Source organism: Oncorhynchus kisutch, linkage group LG3 (assembly GCF_002021735.2).
Source record: "Oncorhynchus kisutch isolate 150728-3 linkage group LG3, Okis_V2, whole genome shotgun sequence".
Lineage (NCBI taxonomy): Eukaryota > Metazoa > Chordata > Actinopteri > Salmoniformes > Salmonidae > Oncorhynchus > Oncorhynchus kisutch.
In genome coordinates, this window is record NC_034176.2 from 48,944,933 (window position 1) to 48,967,032 (window position 22,100).

At 41.5% G+C, this 22,100-nt stretch overlaps 1 protein-coding gene across 5 annotated transcripts in view; it reads left to right on the forward strand.

Moving 5' to 3' along the window:
• The first annotated feature begins 354 nt into the window (after window positions 1-354).
• The window catches only part of LOC109884164 (dematin), a 90,049-nt gene continuing 68,303 nt past the window's right edge, over window positions 355-22,100 (forward strand). For 2 of the 5 annotated variants that reach the window (XM_020476193.2, XM_020476172.2), the window contains exon 1: window positions 355-549. The gene's annotated coding sequence lies outside the window, so the exon portion shown is untranslated. The remainder of the gene's footprint in view (window positions 550-22,100) is intronic. The other 3 variants (XM_020476183.2, XM_020476188.2, XM_020476160.2) reach the window with 2 other exon arrangements.

Sequence of the window (22,100 nt, forward strand, 5' to 3'; positions counted from 1 at the left end):
TTAATATCATGAGATTATTTTGCTTCGGTGTTTACCTTTTTGTAATGTGGCAAGGTGCAGTGTTGAGGATAATCTGTTACAATTATTTAGCAAATGATAGAATGTATGAAAGGATACATTGCGCAACAGTTGCCATTTCGACATTTGTGACGATCGGTATACATTTATTTGTGACGATCGGTCGATATTTCAAGCACGCGCCATATGCCAATATTAGAGTGCGATGTCATGTTCAGACTACAGCTACAGCAAATCCCCCCGTTACTGAAAGTGGATTGGACCAGCGGCGCGAGGGGGGGGGGGGGGGGGGGGGGGGGGGGGGGGGGGGGGAGCAACGAAAAACTAGCTTGCTATCAGTCACAGCAGCCTCAGCTTGTCCGTTGCCAGGCATAGCTGCTGGACACAAATATTGTTAGGTGAAACTACTGCGTCGAGAACTTTCGATTTTTTTGTAGCTTTTTGGTAATACAATTTAATGAAAAGGGAATACATTTGTCTGCTTTAATAAACTGGAAGGAAACTGATCATCTGGAAGAGGACAATTTTCAGGTGCGAGAGCGCTTTTTATGTTTTGTGTCCATATCAAATGTGTCTATCATGCATAGCCAGTATAGTCTGTCATATTATTTTGCAGGAGACTGACATTACATTTAGGTCCGAATTCTCATTCTGACATTTGGTGCGGATTGTGGTACCCAGTTTCGGATTAATGGGATACTGCTGCTTGTCATACAGGTCGCCGAGGCGCACATCATGCAGACATGTTACAAGAGCCTACTATAGGAGATGCAACAATTTATAAGTATAATTCACATATTTTACATCACTCGTGTTACTATTTTTGACCTAATAAATAGACAATGTTAAGTCGATGTAAAGTCGTGAATCGTCGATGTACTGTTGTGCATGGGGGTGGATGGATTATGCGAGACATTTTCTATGCTTTTACATAACAACATAAGCGATGGAGAGATCGGTACAGGTCCCATTCAATGGTTAGCCAGGCTCTTGAAATAATGTTATGAAGCAGCTAGAAAGCTTCAGCTTCAGGCCATGCCTTCTTGCTCTAAATCATCAAATTGCCTTTTTATAAAAGCATATAGCTGATTTGATATGTATGCATTATCTTATACACTACATGACCAAAAGTATGTTGACACCTGCCCATCGAACATCTCAGTCCAAAATCATGGGCATTAATATTTGCTGCTGTAACAGCCCTCTGCTGCTGTAACAGCCCTCTACTGGGAAGACTTTCCACTAGATGTTGTAACATTGCTTCAGGGACGTGCTTCCATTCAGTGAGGTCAGGCACTGATGTTGGGCCATTTGGCCTGGCTCGCATTCAGCATTCCAAATCATCCCAAAGGTGCGCGATGGGGTTGAGATTAGGGCTCTGTGCAGGTTAGTCAAGTTTTTTAAACCATTATTTAACTAGGTAAGTCAGTTAAGAACAAATTCTTATTTACAATGACAGCCTACTCCTAACCCAGACAACACTGGGCCAATTGTGCACCGCTCTATGGAACACCAAGTTGTGATCCAGCCTGGAATTGAACCAGGGTCTGTAGTGACACCTCTAGCACTGAGATGCAGCATCTTAGACCATTGTGCCACTCGGGAGCCCAAGTTCTTCCACACCGGTCTCGACAAACCATTGCTGTATGAACCTCACTTTGTGCACAGGGGCATGTCATATTGAAACAGGAAAGTGCTTTTCCCAAGCTGCTGCTGCAAGTTGGAAGCACAGAATCGTCTAGAAAGTTAATGTATGCTGTAGCGTTAAGATACAGTTGGCACTATATGCATTCGGGCAGGTACTGTAGCATTGTTCTTGCATCCACCAAACCCAGATTCTTCCATCTTCATCAATCCATAGAACGCATTTCCACTGCTCCAGAGTCCAATGGCGGTGAGCTTCACACCACTCCAGCCGGCACTTGGCATTGCACATGGTGATCTTATGCTTATGTGCGGCTGCTCGGCCATGGAAACTAGTTTCATGAAGCTCCCGAAGAACAGGTATTGTGCTGACATTGCTTCCAGAGGCAGTTTGGAACTAGTGTTGCAGCTGAGGACAGGCGATTTGTATGCGCTTCAGCACTCTGCGGTCCCATTCTGTGAGCTTGTGTGGCCTACCATTTCACGGCTGAGCCGTTGTTGCTCCTAGACGTTTACACTTCACAATAACAGAACTTTTGGAAAGGTGGCAACTTATGACGGTGCCATGTTGAAAGTCATTGAGCTCTTCAGTAAGGCCATTCTACTGCCAATGTGTCCTCGATTTTATACACTTGTCAACAACTGGTGTGGCTGAAATAGCCCGTTGCATTGCACTTATTTCAGAGCAGTTTGAGTTCCATAACATGTTAGATGTGTTTTATTTCATGGCTATGCTCCAAAATCGTCTCTCCATAGAGGCCTAGAGGTAGTTCTGAGTGATAAACCAACATTTAGTTTTTGCGTTATTAAACAACTAATTGGCCGACATTGGTAAAAAAAATTTTTTAACCCAACGCGCCTTTTCGAGAGAGAAATCAAATAATTCACAAGAGAAATCAACTCAAGAACTATGTGGGATGCTGGGCTGAAGGGAGTTGTAGTTTTCATTAAGCAAATATTCAACCTTGTGCTTGTTTTTTCCGGCTCAGGCAGAGATGAATACACTTTTACGCCTGCAATGTTAGATACACATAAACCGTATGAGAGAGGAATGTGCACAACATAACGACTAGAGAGCGGGATAGAGACAGTTCGTGAAAGTATGCCTCATCTTCTTTGAAGAACTAGAATAAAGATTTCTCCAGCCAGCTCTGCAGCTAGCCTAGCTAAATAGGATGACAGAACAGTATGGAGAGTAAAGTCATCATCTCATCTCTGCTAATCTTTGCAGAGATGAGATGATGACTATAAAACTGAGTACGCTGAACAAAAATATAAACCAGGGAAAGGTGACCAGAAACATGACCGAATACAAACAGTGTAGCTATTCCCTCCGCAAGGAAATCAAACAAGCTAAGCGTCAGTATAAAGACAAAGTAGTTGCAATTCAACGGCTCAGACACAAGAGGTATGTGGCAGGGTCTACAGTCAATCACGGATTACAAAAAGAAAACCAGCCCCGTCGCGGACCAGGCAGGATGTCTTGCTCCCAGATAGACTAATTAACGTTTTTGCCCGCTTTGAGGACAATACAGTGCCACTGACACGACCCGCTACCAAAACCTGCGGGCTCTCCTTCACTGCAGCCGAGTGAGTAAAACATTTAAACGTGTTAACCCTCGCAAGTCTGCAGGCCCAGACGGCATCCCCAGGAGCGTGCTCAGTGCGTGCGCAGACCAGCTGGCTGGTGTGTTTACGGACATATTCAATCAATCCTTATCCCAGTCTGCTGTCCCCACATGCTTCAAGAGGGCCACCATTGTTCCTGTTCCCAAGAAAGCTAAGGTAACTGAGCTAAACGACTACCGCCCCGTAGCACTCACTTCAGTAATCAGGAAGTGCTTTGAGAGACTAGTCAAGGACCATATCACCTCCACCCTACCTGACACCCTAGACCCACTCCAATTTGCTTACCGCCCCAATAGGTCCACAGACGACGCAATCGCAACCACACTGCACACTGCCCTAACCAATCTGGACAAGAGGAATACCTATGTGAGAATGCTGTTCATCGACTACAGCTCAGCATTTAACACCATAGTACCCTCCAAACTCGTCATCAAGCTCGAGACCCTGGGTCTCGACCCCGCCCTGTGCAACTGGGTACTGGACTTCCCGACAGGCCGCCCCCAGGTGGTGAGGGTAGGTAACAACATCTCCACCCTTCTGATCCTCAACACTGGGGCCCCACAAGTGTGCGTTCTGAACCCTCTCCTGTACTCCCTGTTCACCCACGACTGCGTGGCCATGCATGCCTCCAACTCAATCATCAAGTTTGCGGACGACACTACAGTGTTAGGCTTGATTACCAACAACGACGAGACGGCCTACAGAGGGGAGGTGAGGGCCCTCGGAGTGTGGTGTCAGGAAAATAACCTCACACTCAACGTCAACAAAACAAAGGAGATGATTGTGGACTTCAGGAAACAGCAGAGGGAGCACACCCCTATCCACATCGACGGGACAGTAGTGGAGAGGGTAGTAAGTTTTAAGTTCCTCGGCGTACACATCACGGACAAAATGAATTGGTCCACCCACACAGACAGTGTTGTGAAGAAGGCGCAGCAGCGCCTCTTCAACCTCAGGAGGCTGAAGAAATTCGGCTTGTCACCAAAAGCACTCAAACTTCTACAGATGCGAGAGCATCCTGTTGGGCTGTATCACCGCCTGGCACGGCAACTGCTCTGCCCACAACCGCAAGGCTCTCCCGAGGGTAGTGAGTTCTGCACAACGCATCACCGGGGGCAAACTACCCGCCCTCCAGGACACCTACACCACCCGATGTGACAGGAAGGCCATAAAGATCATCAAGGACAAAAACCACCCGAGCCACTGCCTGTTCACCCCGCTATCAATCCAGAAGGCGAGGTCAGTACAGGTGCATCAAAGCAGGGATCGAGAGACTGAAAAACAGCTTTTATCTCAAGGCCATCAGACTGTTAAACAGCCACCACTAACATTGAGTGGCTGCTGCCAATATACTGACTCAACTCCAGCCATTTTAATAATGGAAATTGATGTAAAAATGTATCACTAGCCACTTTATATAATGTTTACATACCCTACATTACTCATCTCATATGTATATGTACAGTGGGGCAAAAAAGTATTTAGTCAGCCACCAATTGTGCAAGTTCTCCCACTTAAAAATATGAGAGAGGCCTGTAATTTTCATCATAGGTACACTTTAACTATGATTTTTTATGAATTTATTTGCAAATTATGGTGGAAAATAAGTATTTGGTCACCTACAAACAAGCAAGATTTCTGGCTCTCACAGACCTGTAACTTCTTCTTTAAGTGGCTCCTCTGTCCTCCACTCGTTACCTGTATTAATGGCACCTGTTTGAACTTGTTATCAGTATAAAAGACACCTCTTTTTATGGATTTTTTTTCTCATTTTGTCTGTCATAGTTGAAGTGTGCCTCTCTCATATTTTTAAGTGGAAGAATTTGCACAATTGATTGCTGGCTAAATACTTTTTTGCTCCACTGTATATACTGTACTCATTTAAACTGCTGCATCTACTGCATCTTGCCATTATGTAATGCATGTATCACTAGCCACTTTAAACTATGCCACTATGTTTATATACCCTACATCACTCATCTCATATGTATATACTGTACTCTACACCATCTACTACTTGCCTATGTCGTTCTGTACTATCACTCATTCATATCTTTATGTACATATTCTTTATCCCTTTACACTTGTGTGTATAAGGTAGTAGTTGTGGAATTGTTTGGTTAGATTACTCGTTGGTTATTACTGCATTGTAAGAACTAGGAGCACAAGCATTTCATACACTCGCATTAACATCTGCTAACCATGTGTATGTGACAAATACAATTTGATTTGATTTAAACACCATGCAATAAAATGCAAATGAATTACTTAAAAATTATACAATGTGATTTTCTGCATTTTTGTTTTAGATTCCGTCTGTCACAGTTGAAGTGTACCTATGATAAAAAATTACAGACCTCTACATGCTTTGTAAGTAGGAAAACCTGCAAAATCGGCAGTGTATCAAATACTTGTTCTACAGACACCTAGCTAGTTGGCTAGCTAACTTGCATTGACTGAATACTCCATTTCTAGACAGCTTTTTCTAGCCCAGCTAGCTAGCTATCCTCTCCCAGGTTTGGCACATCTTAAGTCCCTCACTGCAAATGATATTGAATACTGTTTTATGCATAGTTTCCACAATCTTCCTGTAAAAGTTACTTTATTATTGTTGGTATTACCATGCAGTTAGCTTAATAACCTTGTTTGCTGTTAGTCAAAGTTATCCAAAAAGCTAGCTAACACAGTACGATCCGATGCCCATGTCAAAACTACTGTAATGTTTAACACAGCTAGAACTTGCTCACTGAATGAACACGAAAACATGTGCAAGTGGGTTTTTGACTGAAATATACAGATTTATTTTATTCTAGCTAACTGCTTTGTTATTGTGGATATAATGCATTTAACAGTAGATCCGATGCCCCTGCCCATGGGAAAATCACTAATGTAGCATACAGCTGAATGAGCTCAAAGTGTATTTTTGACCGGACTATATAGGCTTGTTAACATGATTGTGAGTATTTTATTATTGTTCCCTCTCAAATTGGTAGTATTAGCTTATAGTTTGTTCTCTTCTTGATGAGTCTTTATCAAAAAGCCAACAGTAGGACAGTAGGCGCGCGGACGCATTCCCATGACGCTGTTTCAATATGGTTGCGGCCACGGCCACATCTATCTAAGCTGGTACTAGGCACTCAACGTCTAATATTATGTTCTAAAAGTATTTCATAATGTCATGTTCAACAAGGTTACCTAGCATCAACATGTAAAACAATGTTATAGGTTGATTTGAGTGTTTCAGTTCACGTTATGTGTATGATCTTATTCTTAGTATCTCAGACACATTTGCTTGACTAGTTATAGCCATAGAACCTGGTTGGTTAGCTACCTGCATTCATTCAGGGTAGTAACGTCATGAGTTGTGATTATTGTCCATTGTTTAGCTAGCTAGCTACATATCTTAACAAAAGACTCCACTCTAATTTTGACAAAGTATTTTCATTTCAAGTTCTTTGGGGTCGGGGGCAGTATTTTCACACCTAGATGAAAAGCGTGCCCAGAGTAAACTGCCTGCTACTCAGGCCCAAATGTTAGGATATGCATATTATTTGTAGATGTGTATAGAAAACACTGATATTTCTAAAACTATTTGAATGATGCCTGTGAGTATAACAGAACTCATATGGCAGGCAAACACCTGATCCAACCAGGAAGTGGGAAATCTGAGGTTTGTAGGTTAAAGTCTTAGCCTATCCAATATACAGTGTCTGTGGGTTCATATTGCACTTCCAAAGGCTTCCACTAGATGTCAACAGTCTTTAGAACGATGTTTCAGGCTTCTACTGTGACGTGGGAGAGAATGAGAGCTGATTGAGTCATGGGTCTGCCAGAAGGCCATGTGCTCAGTCAGGTACACGCCCGTGAGAGTTAGCTCTGGTTCTCCGGTTGAAATATTATTGAAGATTTATGATGAAAACATCCTAAAGATTGATTATATACATCGTTTGACATGTTTCTACGAACTGTAATATAACTTTTTTGACTTTGTCTGGACCTAGTGCCTGCGCATTTGGATTACTGTACTAAATGCGAACAAAAAGGAGGTATTTAGACATAAATGGACTTTATCGAACAAAACAAACATTTATTGTGGAACTGGGATTCCTGGGAGTGCATTCTGATGAAGATCATCAAAGGTAAGTGAATATTTACAATGCTATTTCTGTCTTTTGTTTACTCCATAACATGGCGGGTATCTGTATTGCTTGTTTTGGTCTGAGCGCTGTACTCAGATTATTCCATGGTATGCTTTTGTCGTAAAGCTTTTTTGATATCTGACACAGCGGTTGCATTAAGGAGAAGTATAACTTTAATTCCATGCATAAGTTGTATTTTCATCAACATTTGAGTATTTCTGTAAATTGACATAGCTCTCTGCACTTTCACTGGATGTTTTGGAGGCAAAACATAATGCGCCAATGTAAACTGAGATTTTTGGATATAAATATGAACTTTATCAAACAAACATACATGTATTGTGTAACATGAAGTCCTATGAGATCTGATGAAGATCAAAGGTTAGTGATTAATTCTCTCTTTCTGCTTTTTGTGATTCCTCTTTTTGGCTGGAAAAAGGACTGTGTTTTGTTGTGACTAGGTACTGACCTAACAATCGCATGGTATGCTTTTGTCGTAAAGCCTTTTTGAAATCGGACACTGTGGTGGGATTAACAACACGTGTATCTTTAAAATGTATAATACATGTATGGTTGAGGAATTTTTATTATGAGAATTCTGTAGTTTGAATTTGGCACCCTGCACTTTCACTGGATGAGAGGTTAAAGTTTACGTTAGCTGGCTGGCTTCCTAACTAACGTTACGTCATGCGTTGGGATTCATTGTTTACCTAGCTATCTAGCTAAATTTCTTAACAAAAGACTCTCGTCTTAGTGTGCCAGAGCGCAGAATAACTGATGCCTTTTTGAAAGCTCAACACCCGTTGAATATCGGTGTTAGTAAACGTCAGCAATAAAGCGTAATTAAATTGTTGCCAGCAGCACAGTTAGTCACCAACGCTCTGGATAACATGAAAAAAGCCTAACCAGCTCTGCAAGGGTGAGTAAAATGGTCAGAGTGGGGTGTTCTCTCATTAAGCTTAGGTGCTTGACTGTAGTTGTGACTTCAGAGCTTTCAGAACAACCCTACTTATTTGTCCAGAGCGTTCACTGTGTGGTCTGAACGCGAAACCACAGATAGGGTGAGTAATGTTCAGTGAGCTGTTCTCTCTCTGATGTTTAGAAGTAGCTGGCAAGATAGTACAGAACGGTTGGATCAACCCAAAAAGAGATGGGTGGGGTTAAGGCTTAAGATGGTGTGAACAATGCTGAATGGGTGTAGACAAAGGGCTCTTCAATAGTAGTACCAAAACATTGAATGACGGTTTTCTCAAAAGGGAGTTTAATGTTGATCAACTTTCAAAGCAGAATTGACACCGGAGAAGACGGCAGACGTTTTACGTGTCCCCAACCAATAGCTTTTTGTTTGTTTATATGCGTTGTTTGTAAAAAAAATTTTTTTTTAACGTATTTTGTACATAATGTTGCCGCTACTGTCTCTTATGACCAAAAATAACTTCTGGACATCAGGACTGCGATAACTCACCACTGTCACGTTCACTGTCTTCAAACTCCCTGTCATAAATGAGCCAAGGTGCAGCGTGCATGTAATTCCACATCATTAATTCAAGTAAAACCATCACAAAAAAACAGCTAAACAGAAACCAAAAGTGACGCAACCGTGGCGCACACAAACACTCACAGAAAATAAATAATTACCCACAAACACAGTTGGGAAAAAGGCTACCTAAGTATAATTCCCAATCAGAGTCAACGATAGACAGCTGCCTCTGATTGGGAACCATACCCACCAAAAACAAAGAAATAGAAAACATAGAAATGCCCACCCAAATCACACCCTGACCTAACCAAATAGAGAAATAAAAAGGCTCTCTAAGGTCAGGGCGTGACAACCACGGACTGTCAGAATCCTTTTTTTCCTTTAATAAGTCTGACGAACCCAACGCAAACTTTAAACTGCTTTCTCGGGAACATGCCCAGATCCCCAGGATTTGTGTGAAGAGGACGCAGAGAAAAAGAGGCCAGAGGGTGGGCTGCCTTCTGAGAATTCGTAGGAGATCGAATAAACCCCCACTTCCTTCCTGCTAACAAACGTGCAATCTTTGGAGAATAAAATCGATGACCTACGCGCAAGATTAAACTGGACATTCAAAACGGTAATATCTTATGGTATCTCGTGGCTGAACGACAACACTGGTTATACTCAGTACCGGCAGGATAGAACAGGGGCATCTGGTAAGACAAGGGGCGGTGGACTATGTATTTTTGTAAATGACAGCTGGTGAACAATATCTAAGGAAGTCTCGAACTATTGCTCGTCTGAGGTAGAGCATCTCATGATATCTACCTCATCTGTATTTTTCATAGTTGATTACATATCACCACAGACTGAGGCTGGCACTAAGACTGCATTGAATGAGCTGTATTCCGCCATAAGCAAACAAGAAAACGTTCATCCAGAGGCGGCGCTCCTAGTAGCCTGGGACTTTAATGCAGGGAAACAGGCTGGAATATGTTCCGTGATTCCTCCGATGGCATTGAGGAGTACACCACATCAGTCATTGTCTTCATCAATAAGTGCATCGATGATGTCGCCCCCACAGTGACCATACGTACCCCAACCAGAAGCCATGGATTACAGGCAACATCCCCACTGAGCTAAAGGCTAGAGCTGCCGCTTTCATGTAGTGGGACTCTAACCCGGAAGCTAATAAGAAATCCCGCTATGCCCTCGTCGAACCATCACACAGGCAGAGCATCAATACAGGACTAAGATCGAGTCGTACTACACCGGCTCTGACGCTCATCGGATGTGGCAGGGCTTGCAAACCATTATAGACTACAAATGGAAGCACATCCAAGAGCTGCCCAGTGACACGAGACTACCAGATGAGCTAAACTACTTCTATGCCCGCTTCGAGGCAAATAACACTGAAACATGCATGAGAGCACCAGCTGTTCTGGAAGACTGTGTGATCACGCTCTCCGCAGCCGATGTGAGTAAAACCTTAATACAGGTCAACATTCACAAGGCCGCTGGGCCAGACAGATTACCAGGACGTGTACTGCGAGCATGCGCTGACCAACTGGCAAATGTCTTCACTGACATTTTCAACCTCTCCCCGTCTGAGTCTGTAATACCAACATGTTTTAAGCAGACCACCATAGTCCCTCTGCCCAAGAACACTATGGTAACCTGCCTAAATGACTACCGACCCGAAGCACTCACATCTGTAGCCATGAAGTGCTTTGAAAGGCTGGTCATGGCTCACATCAACACCATTATCCCAGAAACCCTAGACCAACTTCAATGTGCATACAACCACCACAGATCCACAGATGATGCAATCTCTATTGCACTCCACACTGCCCTTTCCCACCTGGACAAAATGAACAGGATGAAAAATGAAAAGGAACACCTATGTGAGAATGCTATTCATTGACTATAGCTCAGCGTTCAACACCATAGTGCCCTCAAAGCACATTACTAAGCTAAGGACCCTGTGACTAAACACCTCCCTCTGCAACTGGATCCTGGACTTCCTGACGGGCCACCCCCAAGTGGTAAGGGTAGGTAACAACACATCCGCAACACTGATCCTCAACACTGGGGCCCCACAAGGGTGCATGCTCAGCCCTCTCCTGTACTCCCTGTTCACCCATGACTGCGTGGTCATGCACGCCTCCAACTCAATCATCAAGTTTGCAGACAACACAACAATAGTAGGCTTGATTACCAACAATGAGAGGTGGTAATCTCTGAGTGTGGTGCCAGGAAAATAACCTCACTCAACGTCAACAAAACAAAGGAGATGATCATGGACTTCAGGGAACAGCAAAGGGATCACCCCCAGATGCACAATTGAGAGCATAATGTCGGGCTGTATCACTGCCTGGTATGGCAACTGCACCACCCATAACAGCACGGCTCTCCAGAGGGTTGCGCGGTCTGCACAAACATCACTGGGGGAAAACTACCTGCCCTCCAAGACACCTACAGCACCCAATGTCACAGGAAGGCCAAAAAGATCATCAAGGACAACAACTGTGTTTTAGTCTATGCTGCTCTGACATTGGTCATGCATATATTTTGTAAATTGAAAAATGATGTGGCTAAACCATAGACATTAAAACAAATAGATAGTGATAGCGCTGACGTCATCTGTGTATTCCTATAGAAAACTTGCAATTTGAAGTGTGCCATATTGCTGAATAGGGCTGAATGTTCCCAAAAACATCATTAAGGATCATGGTAAAAGTGTTCGTAACTAGCAAAGGACCATGGTCGATGTAGTGGTTTTCATCCTACCCGAGAGTCAACCTTAATGTCAATGGCATGAGGGCGCAAGCCTCCTCTTAGCCTGCCGGCCCGTGATTGGTCTGTGTCAGCATGTGGTCCAATGTGACGAAAATGTCGAAATCAGAATGGATCGCAATTTCATTAAATATCTCGATTTGTTGCAAACCATGAATAAAGAGCCATCATATTCATGCAAAAAGTCATAATAATGGAATAAAAGCATGGTGATTTTAGAATTTTGTAAAGTTAGTGTGGGAGAAGTTATTACTTATTAAAATTATTACTGTCCATGAATAATGAGAAACCACCTTGTATTGACAAACTAGATGGAAAGCTATTAGGGATGGTAGAAGGCTATATTAACACTCCTATTTGCCACATCGTTTATCTGAGCCTGGAGAAAAAAGTATTTGTCCACAGACCTGGAGTGAAGCTAATGTCATTGCACTACCCAAAAATGGTAAAGCTACCTTTGCTTTCTCTAACTGCCGATCAATAAGCTTGCTGCCAGTTCTTAGCAAACTTATGGAAAAGATTGTGTTTGACCAGATACAATGCTATTTCTCTGTGAACAATTCAACAACTGACATTCAGCACGCTTATAGGGGAGAACACTCAATATGTACTGTGCTGACATAAATGACTAATCCTTGGCTGAAATAAATTGATATAAGAAGATTGCGGGAGATGTATTGTTATATTTCACTGCAGCCTTCAATGTTATTGACAATTTGTTATAGAAAAAATTAATGTGTTATAGCTTAACATCATATCATGGATAGAGAGCTATCTATCTAATAGAACACCGGGGGTTTCATTAATGGAAGCTTCTCTAACGTAAAACATGTAAAGTGTGATATTCCATAATGGAGCTGGATTGCCATTTACTGTTTTCTATATTTACTAACGATCTACCGTTAGCATTACACAAAGCCTGTGTGTCTATGTACGCAGATGATTCAACACTATACATGTCAGCACCCACAGTGGGTAAGCGAATGCTCCCACCACTGTCTCTCCCAAGCATTTTTGACCAGTGTTTTGGCTTACTGCCCCCACATACTGCTTGTATCCACAGCAGTAATTTGCGAGTTGATAATCTCCTGCTTGTTTATTAAAGTGCAGCCAGGATCCATACAGTGAGCAAGTTCTCCTGTTTCTCTCTGTTTATCGTACTGGTGCATGTGTGATCAAGTGTGTGTTGCTTGTGTGTGTTTGCCATTTCACTGGCGGAGCTTGTTTTCGGGAGACGGGTGTGGGTTGTGTTTGCGAACTAATTTTAGCTTACAACAAGCTTGTAGCGTGGCTAATACTACACAGAAAAAGGATGTAAAGCTCAATGTGGAAGAGAAATACGTATCAAGCACTACACTCCATGAACTATTGGACCAACAATCGATCTGCAGGAAAATAACTTGAAGTCCTTCCTGCAACTCTGTATGGATTCTACCAACAAAACAGTTGGTTATCTGTTTAAGGATGTAATGGAATTTACACACAGTTTGGAATTTACGCAGGTGGAGGTAGAGGAGCTAAAGGGCGCGAATGTCATGAGCCAGACCGCATTCAAAACCATGTCTGAGGATTTTGCAATTTTCCAAACAACACTTGACAAGCACTCCTTCCAAAAGTAGACCACCTCGAAAACCAATCGAGGTGAAAAATAGACTTGAGTGACGTAAAGACTAAAACTTGGCATGACACAGAGGTCAAGGCCAAAAACTCCTGGCAGATCAACTCAAACTTGACCCTAAACTCAATGAGATGGAGAGGGAGTGCATAGCAATGGTACTTTCTTCCCAGATGGACGGCCCAGATCTATTGCGGTGAAACTGCTCAGGTTTAAAGACAAGGAGGAGATTCTCTGCAGAGCCAAGTTATTTATTTATTTATATTTCTTATTTCACCTATGTTTAACCAGGTAGGCCAGTTGAGAATAAGTTCTCATTTACATCTGCGACCTGGCCAAGATAAAGCAAAGCAGTGCTACAAAAACAACAACACAGAGTTACACATGGGATAAACAAATGTACAGTCAATAAGACAATAGAAAAATCTGTATACAGTGTGTGTAAATGAAGTAAGGAGGTAAGACAATAAATAGGCAGGGTAGCCTAGTGGTTAGAGCGTTGGACTAGTAATCGGAAGGTTGGAAGTTCAAACCCCCGAGCTGACAAGGTACAAATCTGTTCTGCCCCTGAACAGGCAGTCAACCCACTGTTCCTAGGCTGTCATTGAAAATAAGAATTTGTTCTTAACTGACTTGCCTGGTTAAATAAAGGTTAAAAAATAAAATAAAAAAAGTAATTGGTGTGCAAAAGAGCAGAAAAATAACTATGGGGATGAGGTAGCTAGTTGGTTGGATGGGCTGTGTACAGCTGTAGCGATCGGTAAGCTGCTCTGACAGCTGACGCTTAAAGTTAGTGAGGGAAATCTAAGTCTCCAAATTCAGTGATTTTTGCAATCTGATTTTAGATTTATTAACTTTGGATTAGAGATACTTAAAAGCTCTCTGGGATAGGTTGGACCGTAGCGTCCCACCTGGCCAATAGCCAGGGAAAATGCAGGGCGCCAAATTCAAATAAAATACTATAAAAATCAAACTTTCATTAAATCACACATGTAAGATACCAAATTAAAGCTACATTCGTTGTGAATGCAGCCAACATGTCAGATTTCAAAAAGGCTTTTCGGCGAAAGCATAAGATGCTATTATCTGATGATAGCACAACAGTAAACAATGAGAGAGTAGCATAGTTCAACCCTGCAGGCACGACACAAAACGCAGAAATAAAATATAAATCATGCCTTACCTTTGACGAGCTTCTTTTGTTGGCACTCCAATATGTCCCATAAACATCACAACTGGTCCTTTTTGTTTGATTAATTCCGTCCATATATATCCAAAATGTCTATTTATTTGGCGCGTTTGATCCAGAAAAACACTGGTTCCAACTTGACCAACGTCACTACAAAATATCTTAAAAGTTACCTGTAAACTTTGCCAAAACATTTCAAACTACTTTTGTAATACAACTTTAGGTATATTTAAATGTAAATAATTGATAAAATTGAAGACAGGATGATCTGTGTTCAATACAGGAAGACAACAAATTCAAGCATGCTTTCTGGTCTTGCGCCTCTATCAAACAGTACACATGGCGTGACACTTGCTCAAGATGGCCGTACTTCTTCATTACACAAAGGAATAACCTCAAATAATTTCTAAAGACTGGTGACATGCAGAGGAAGCGGTAGGAACTGTAAACAAGTCCCTTAGAAATGTCCCTTTGAATAGACAGTGACCTCAAAAACAAAAAAAATCTGAATGGTTTGTCCTCGGGGCTTTGCCTGCTACATAAGTTCTGTAATACTCACATACATGATTCAAACAGTTTTAGAAACTTCAGAGTGTTTTCTATCCAAATCGAATAATAATATGCATATTTTATATTCTGGGGATGAGTAGCAGGCAGTTGAATTTAGGCACGCTATTTATCCAAAAGGGAAAATGCTGCCCCCTATCCCGAATAAGTTTTAATGTGAGTCTGGAAGGAGAGTTTCCAGTGTAGCCAGACACCTAGGAATCTGTAGTTATCCACATATTCTAAGTCAGAACCGTCCAGAGTAGTGATGCTAGTCGGGCGGGCGGGTGCGGGCAGCAATCGGTTGAAGAGCATGCATTTAGTTTTACTAGCATTCAAAAGCAGTTGGAGGCATTGAAACTCGTTTGGAGGTTTGTTAACGCAGTGTCCAAAGAAGGAACAGATGTATACAGAATGATGTCGTCTGCGTAGAGGTGGATCAGAGAATTGCAGCTGCAAGAGCGATATCATTGATATATACAGAGAAAAGATTTGGCCCGAGAATTAAACCCTGTAGCACCCTCATAGAGACTGCCAGAGACTTCTCAGATAGAGTTCATTGTGTCAAATCAGCCTGTTGTAGAGGTCGACCGATTAATCGGAATGGCGTGTCCTGCGTTGCATATCATCTGACTGAGCATACAAGTATCTAAGTATCTGACTGAGCGGTGGTAGGCAAAAGCAGGCGTGTAAACATTCATTCAAACAGCACTTTCGTGCATTTTTCCAGCAGCTCTTCGTTGTGCGTCAAGCATTGCGCTGTTTATGACTTGAAGCCTATCAACTCCCGAGATGAGGCTGGTGTAACCGAAGTGAAAAGGCTAGCTAGTTAGCGCGCGCAAATAGCGTTTCAAACGCCACTTGCTCTGCATGGGTAACGCGGCTTCGAGGGTGGCTGTTGTCGTTGTGTTCCTGGTTCGAGCCCAGGGAGGAGAGGGACGGAAGCTATACTGTTACACTGGCAATACTAAAGTGCCTATAAGAACATCCAATAGTCAAAGGTTAATGAAATACAAATGGTATAGAGGGAAATAGTCCTATAATTCCTATAATAACTACAACCCAAAACTTCTTACCTGAGAATATTGAAGACTCATGTTAAAAGGAACCACCAGCTTTCATATGTTCTCATGTTCTGAGCAAGGAACTTAAACATTAGCTTTCTTACATGGTACATATTGCACTTTTACTTTCTTCTCCAACACTTTGTTTTTGCATTATTTAAACCAAATTGAATGTGTTTCATTATTTATTTGAGGCTAAATAGATTTTATTAATGTATTATATTAAGTTAAAATAAGTGTTCATTCAGTATTGTTGTAATTGTCATTATTACAAATAAATAAAATAAAAATGTCAGATTAATCGCTATTGGCTTTTTTTTGGTCCACCAATAATCGGTATCGGTGTAGAAAAATCACAATCGGTCGACATCTAGTTATAAGGTCTAAAAAAATAGCAGATCCTTACCACATTGGGTGCGGCGGGTTGCAGGAAGGTATATTTAATTCTAAAATGAAAACGACTGAATATTTACATGGGACAAAAACACGTCTTACTGCTGGGCCACCTTGGGGAAAAAAATTGCCTGAAGGGAACCAAATTCTTCATCAATGACGACTTCTCCGAAAACGTACTTCTCAAAAGAAAGGAACTGATGCCACAACTAATTTGATTTATTTAAAAGGGATCATTGCATACCTGAATTACGATCAGCTGGTCGTTCACCCCCCCTCTCGTAGGCCTATGGCAAGTGACTCAGCTGTAGTCAACTGATTAGACACCCACACACACAAACATATTTATTAATCTTTGTTCATGTTTCACCTAACCTCATGACCGAAAATACAAATTTCTCTAAATGTCCTAACCCTCTGAAGTCTTTAGTGGTGTTATGTGGACTGTGTCAATGTGCATTCTATAGGAAGTGCACCCCTATTGACAAAACTATCACAGATGTATGGTTGTCTTGGACATGTGCGGCATGCACTTCTATGTTTCTGTTCTATTCTCTGGATGATTCTGACTGTGTATCTCTCTTAGTTGGGCAGGATATCAACCCTGATAACATGGTCTTTAAGCCATTAGATATTAATGAATAAAACAGTAAATATAATGACTATGTTGATCCAGATAAAAATTTCCTGAGATTTACCAGAGATGAGTCTATCACTTGTGATTACTATAATGTTAAGCAATTCAACAATCTGTATAGGAGTTAATCTAATTCCATTATTTTCTTCTTTTCATTTGAACATTTGCAGTCTTCCTAAAAATCATGACCACCTTGTTCGTTATTTGTCTTCTCTCAATCGTGAATTTTACATGGTTGCCCTTTCAGAAACATTATTGCCTCAAGAGACAACCATGCTTTATAACATGTCTCCTTTATGACATATGCTTTATGACATAATGCTGTTCACCACTGTAGAACCTCAAAAGTGTGAGGTGTCCATTTTTGTTCATAAACATATTTTCAATTCTTTGTAAGAGATGACCTCACATTTACATCTGATAACATTGATGTTGATCTCTTATAGAAATTCCCTCCTGTTTATTTTTTGGTGGTAAAAAAGTGTTAATTGGATGCATCTATTGGCTACCTGATTCTGTCATTGATAGTTTCATTGATTCCTTGCATCAACCCTGGATTTGATTAATAACGAAAATAACATTTGTTTTGTTTTGGGTGATTACAATATAAACTTATTTAAAAGTGAGAACCACTCACTGACATCTGACTTTTTAAATACATTATACTCCAGCTATCTGTATCCCCTCATTTTAAAAGCCCACAAGAGTGACCAGTTCATCTGTCACCCATATTGATAATATTTTTTCAAATTCTTTGAATAATGTGGCTAAAACAGGTATACTTTATACTGACCACTTTCTAATTTTCCACTTCTCTTTGGCAGCTGGAAATGAACTGATGGGTGATTAGTAGCATTAAATGTAGAATATTTAATAAAAGTAATTGTGAGCGCTTTAAGATGTTGATTGATGATATTTCATGGCAACATTTTTATAATCAGGCCTATGTGCAGTCTGCTTACCAGACTTTCTCACATCTTTCAATTCTGTATTTCACCACTGCTTTCCCTTAGGGATCGGATCAATTTCTTCAATTTTCGCCTAAAATGACATACCCAAATCTAACTGCCTATTGCTCAGGACCTGAAGCAAGGATATGCAAATTCTTGATACCATTTGAAAGGAAACACTTTGAAGTATGTAGAAATGTGAAATTAATGCAGGAGAATATAACACAATAGATCTGTTTTTAAAACCTGATTTTATTGCTTGCCTGAGATGTGATTAAAGAGAATTCCAATGCTCTATACAGTCCTGTGAGTCTCCCAGCCTCTGTTCTGGACTTGAGGACTGTGAAGAGACCCCTGATTGTATGTCTTGTGGGGTATGTATGAGTTTTTTCAGCTGTGTGTTAACTTGCTGAAAAGACAATTCAGTACTTTCAACACGTCAATACTTCTTACAAAGACCAGCAGTCAATCTCTCCACCACTCTGAACCAGGAGAGGCTGATATTCATGTTAAAACCTCTAGAGGATCGGTGTCCCCCCCCCATGGGACGGTTGAGCTAATGTGCTCTGATGTGATTAGCATATGGTTGTAAGTAACAAGAACATTCTTGTTAATCTAACTGCACTTCCAATTTACAGTAGCTATTACAGTGAAATAATACCATGCTATTGTTTGAGTAGAGTGCACAGTTAACCAAATTAGGCACATTTGGGCAGACTTGATACAACATTATGAACATAAATTCAATGGTTCATTGGATCAGTCTAAATCTTTTCACAAACACTGCTAACACTGCTAAAATCTAAATTGCGCCCAAGCTGGAATAATACATTGTGACCTTTCTCTTGCATTTCAAAGATGAAAAAAACTGCATGTTTTTTCTTTGTGTTAACTTTTACCAGATCTATTGTTAATTTCACATTTCTACATACTTCAAAGTGTTTCCTTTCAAATGGTATCAAGAATTTTGGGAGCTTCTAGAGAGTGGCGTAGATGTGCACACCACACCTGTAGGTTGGACTGACTGTGCATCCATCCCACTATCTGTATCCAAGGCAGACAAATCACTTTGGAGCCAATTTGTGCCTTGCTTTAACAAATCCTGCTGTGCATCATGTAGAAATCACTTTGTGAATTCATATTGAACTTCACATAATTAAAGTTCGGACTACACAGTCGTATCAGGCATAGCTAGTTTGCTGTGTCGCAATTCTCCTTATGCATGCCAATATATTGCCAGTACGGAAGTATTGAATCCCTAGTGGAATCAAATGTGAGAACTTTCTTGCCTTTTTATATCAGCCTTTGAGCCAAATAATTGAAGTGGGTTGATTTTCCATAGCTCAAAAAGATTGGTTGCATGTATTTGATAATTCCACCTGATTCTCTGATATATAACAATCAAAACTTTCTATAGACCAGCGGGTAAACAACATTGAAGGATACCTCTACATTCCTCTACATTAGACTACATTAGACTATATTACATGCATTCCCATGTGGACTTTTCCAAAATGCAACTCACCCGCGCCAGACCGGACATCTAAAATTATAATCCACAAGATCCTAATGATATGTGACCGACCGGCTCAAATCGGTTTTATGTAGCAACATTTTAAATTGTGTTTTTTTACATTGGATAAAAGTAGAGCCTCAGAGCTACAAAATGGTATATCATACACTGCATATTTGAGGAACAATGGAAAAGTAATTCTGCTTTGAAAGTTGATCAACTTGTAAACTCACTTTTTGAGAAAATTGCCTTTTGGATGTTTTGGTAGCTAGTAAAGAGCTCTTCTTTGTCTACACCCATTCAGCATCGTTCACACCCTCTTAAGCTTTAGCCCCACCCATCTCGTTTCGCTCTCGGAGGGTTCAGAGCACACACTTGACACTCTGGCCAATATATTTGTTTAGCTCTGTGTAACCGATGTGAAATGGCTAGCTAGTTAGCGGGGTGCGTGCTAATAAATCAAATCAAATGTTATTTGTCACATACACATGGTTAGCAGATGTTAATTGCGAGGGTTGCGAAATGCTTGTGCTTCTAGTTCCGACAATGCAGTAATAATCAATGAGTAATCTAACCTAACAATTTCAACACAACTACCTTATACACACAAGTGTAAAGGGATGAAGAATATTTACATAAAGATATATGAATGAGTGATGGTACAGAACGGCATAGTAGATGGTATCGAGTACAGTATATACATATGAGATGAATAATGTAGGGTATGTAAACATTATATTAAGTGGCATTGTTTAAAGTGGCTAGTGATACATTTTTCCATTAAAGTGGCTGGAGTTGAGTCAGTATGTTGGCAGCAGCCACTCAATGTTAGTGATGGCTGTTTAACAGTCTGATGGCCTTGAGATAGAAGCTGTTTTTCAGTCTCTCGGTCCCTGCTTTGATGCACCTGTACTGACCTCGCCTTCTGGATGATAGTGGGGTGAACAGGCAGTGGCTCGGGTGGTTGTTGTCCTTGATGATCTTTATGGCCTTCCTGTGACATCGGGTGGTTAGGTGTCCTGGAGGGCAGGTAGTTTGCCCCCGGTGATGCGTTGCGTAGACGTCATTACCCTCTGGAGAGCCTTACGGTTGTGGGCGGAGCAGTTGCGTTTCAATCGGTGACGTCACTCGCTCTGAGACCTTGAAGTAGTTGTTCTCCTTGCTCTGCAAGGGTTGTGGCTTTTGTGGAGCGATGGGTAACGATCGTTCGAGGGTGGCTGTTGATGATGTGTGCAGAGGGTCCCTGGTTCGAGCCCAGGTAGGGGTGAGGAGAGAGATGGAAGCTATACTGTTTCACTGGTTGCTGCGGAAAAGGAGGAGGTGAACTGGCTAGCTAGTAAGCGGGGTGCGCCCTAATAGCATTCCAATTGGTGACGTCACTCGCTCTGAGACCTTGAAGTAGTGGTTCACCTTGCTCTCCAAGGGCCGTGGCTTTTGTGGAGCGGTGGGTAAAGATGCTTCGAGGGTGGCTGTTGTTGATGTGTGCAGAGGGTCCCTGGTTCGAGCCCAAGTAGGGGCGAGGAGAGGGATGGAAGCTAAACTGTTACATCTGGATAACATGAAACAGCCTAACCAGCTCTGCTGGCAACAATTTTTTTACTCTTTTTTGCCGACGTTTACTGACACCGGCCATATTCAACGGGTGTTGTGCATTCGTAAATTCATCAATTATTTTGTGCTCTGGCATACTCAGACTGAATTTACGAACGCAACCGAAATGGTTACTTGCATAGTGGAGTCTTTTGTTAAGACATCTAGCTAGCTAGGTAAACAATGAACCTTGCTAGATAAACAACGTGTAAGATCATACACGTCATGTAATGTTAGCTAGCGAGCCAGCCAGCTAACATTAGCTAGTTAAACAACAATGAACATAACGACATGTTTTGGCACTACTACCCTGCATGCATCTGCTGGGAGCTAACCAACCAGGTTCAATGTTAGCTAACTAACATAAGGCACTAACTTGCCAAGCAAACGGCTCTGGGATACGAATAATAACATCATACACGTAACATTAGCTAGGGAGCTAGCCAGACAGCTAAAGTTAGCTAGCTAGCTAACAGTACACTTTAGCTTAAGACATGTAGCTAGCTAGGTAAACAATGTGTAAGATCATACACGTAACATTAGCTAGCGAGCCAGCCAGCTAACTTTAGCTAGTTAAACAACATTGAACATAGTGCCAAATCATGACATTACTATGCCTTGCATTAATCTGCTGGTAGAGGTAGCTAACCAACCAGGTTCAATGTTAGCTAACTAACATTAGGCTCTAAATAGCCAAGCAAATTGCTCTGGGATACGAATAGTAACAGCATGCATGTAACGTTAGCTAGGGAGCCAGTCAGCTAACGTTGATAGTCTAGCTCGATAGTCTAGCTCTAAGCTAGACACTTAGATAGTCTAGCTCGTTTGAAATTAAACAACTCTCTGTCAGAATTTGAAATGTGTAATATCTGAATGTAGCTAGCTAGACTATCTTACCTGTGTACACCATCGTGCATG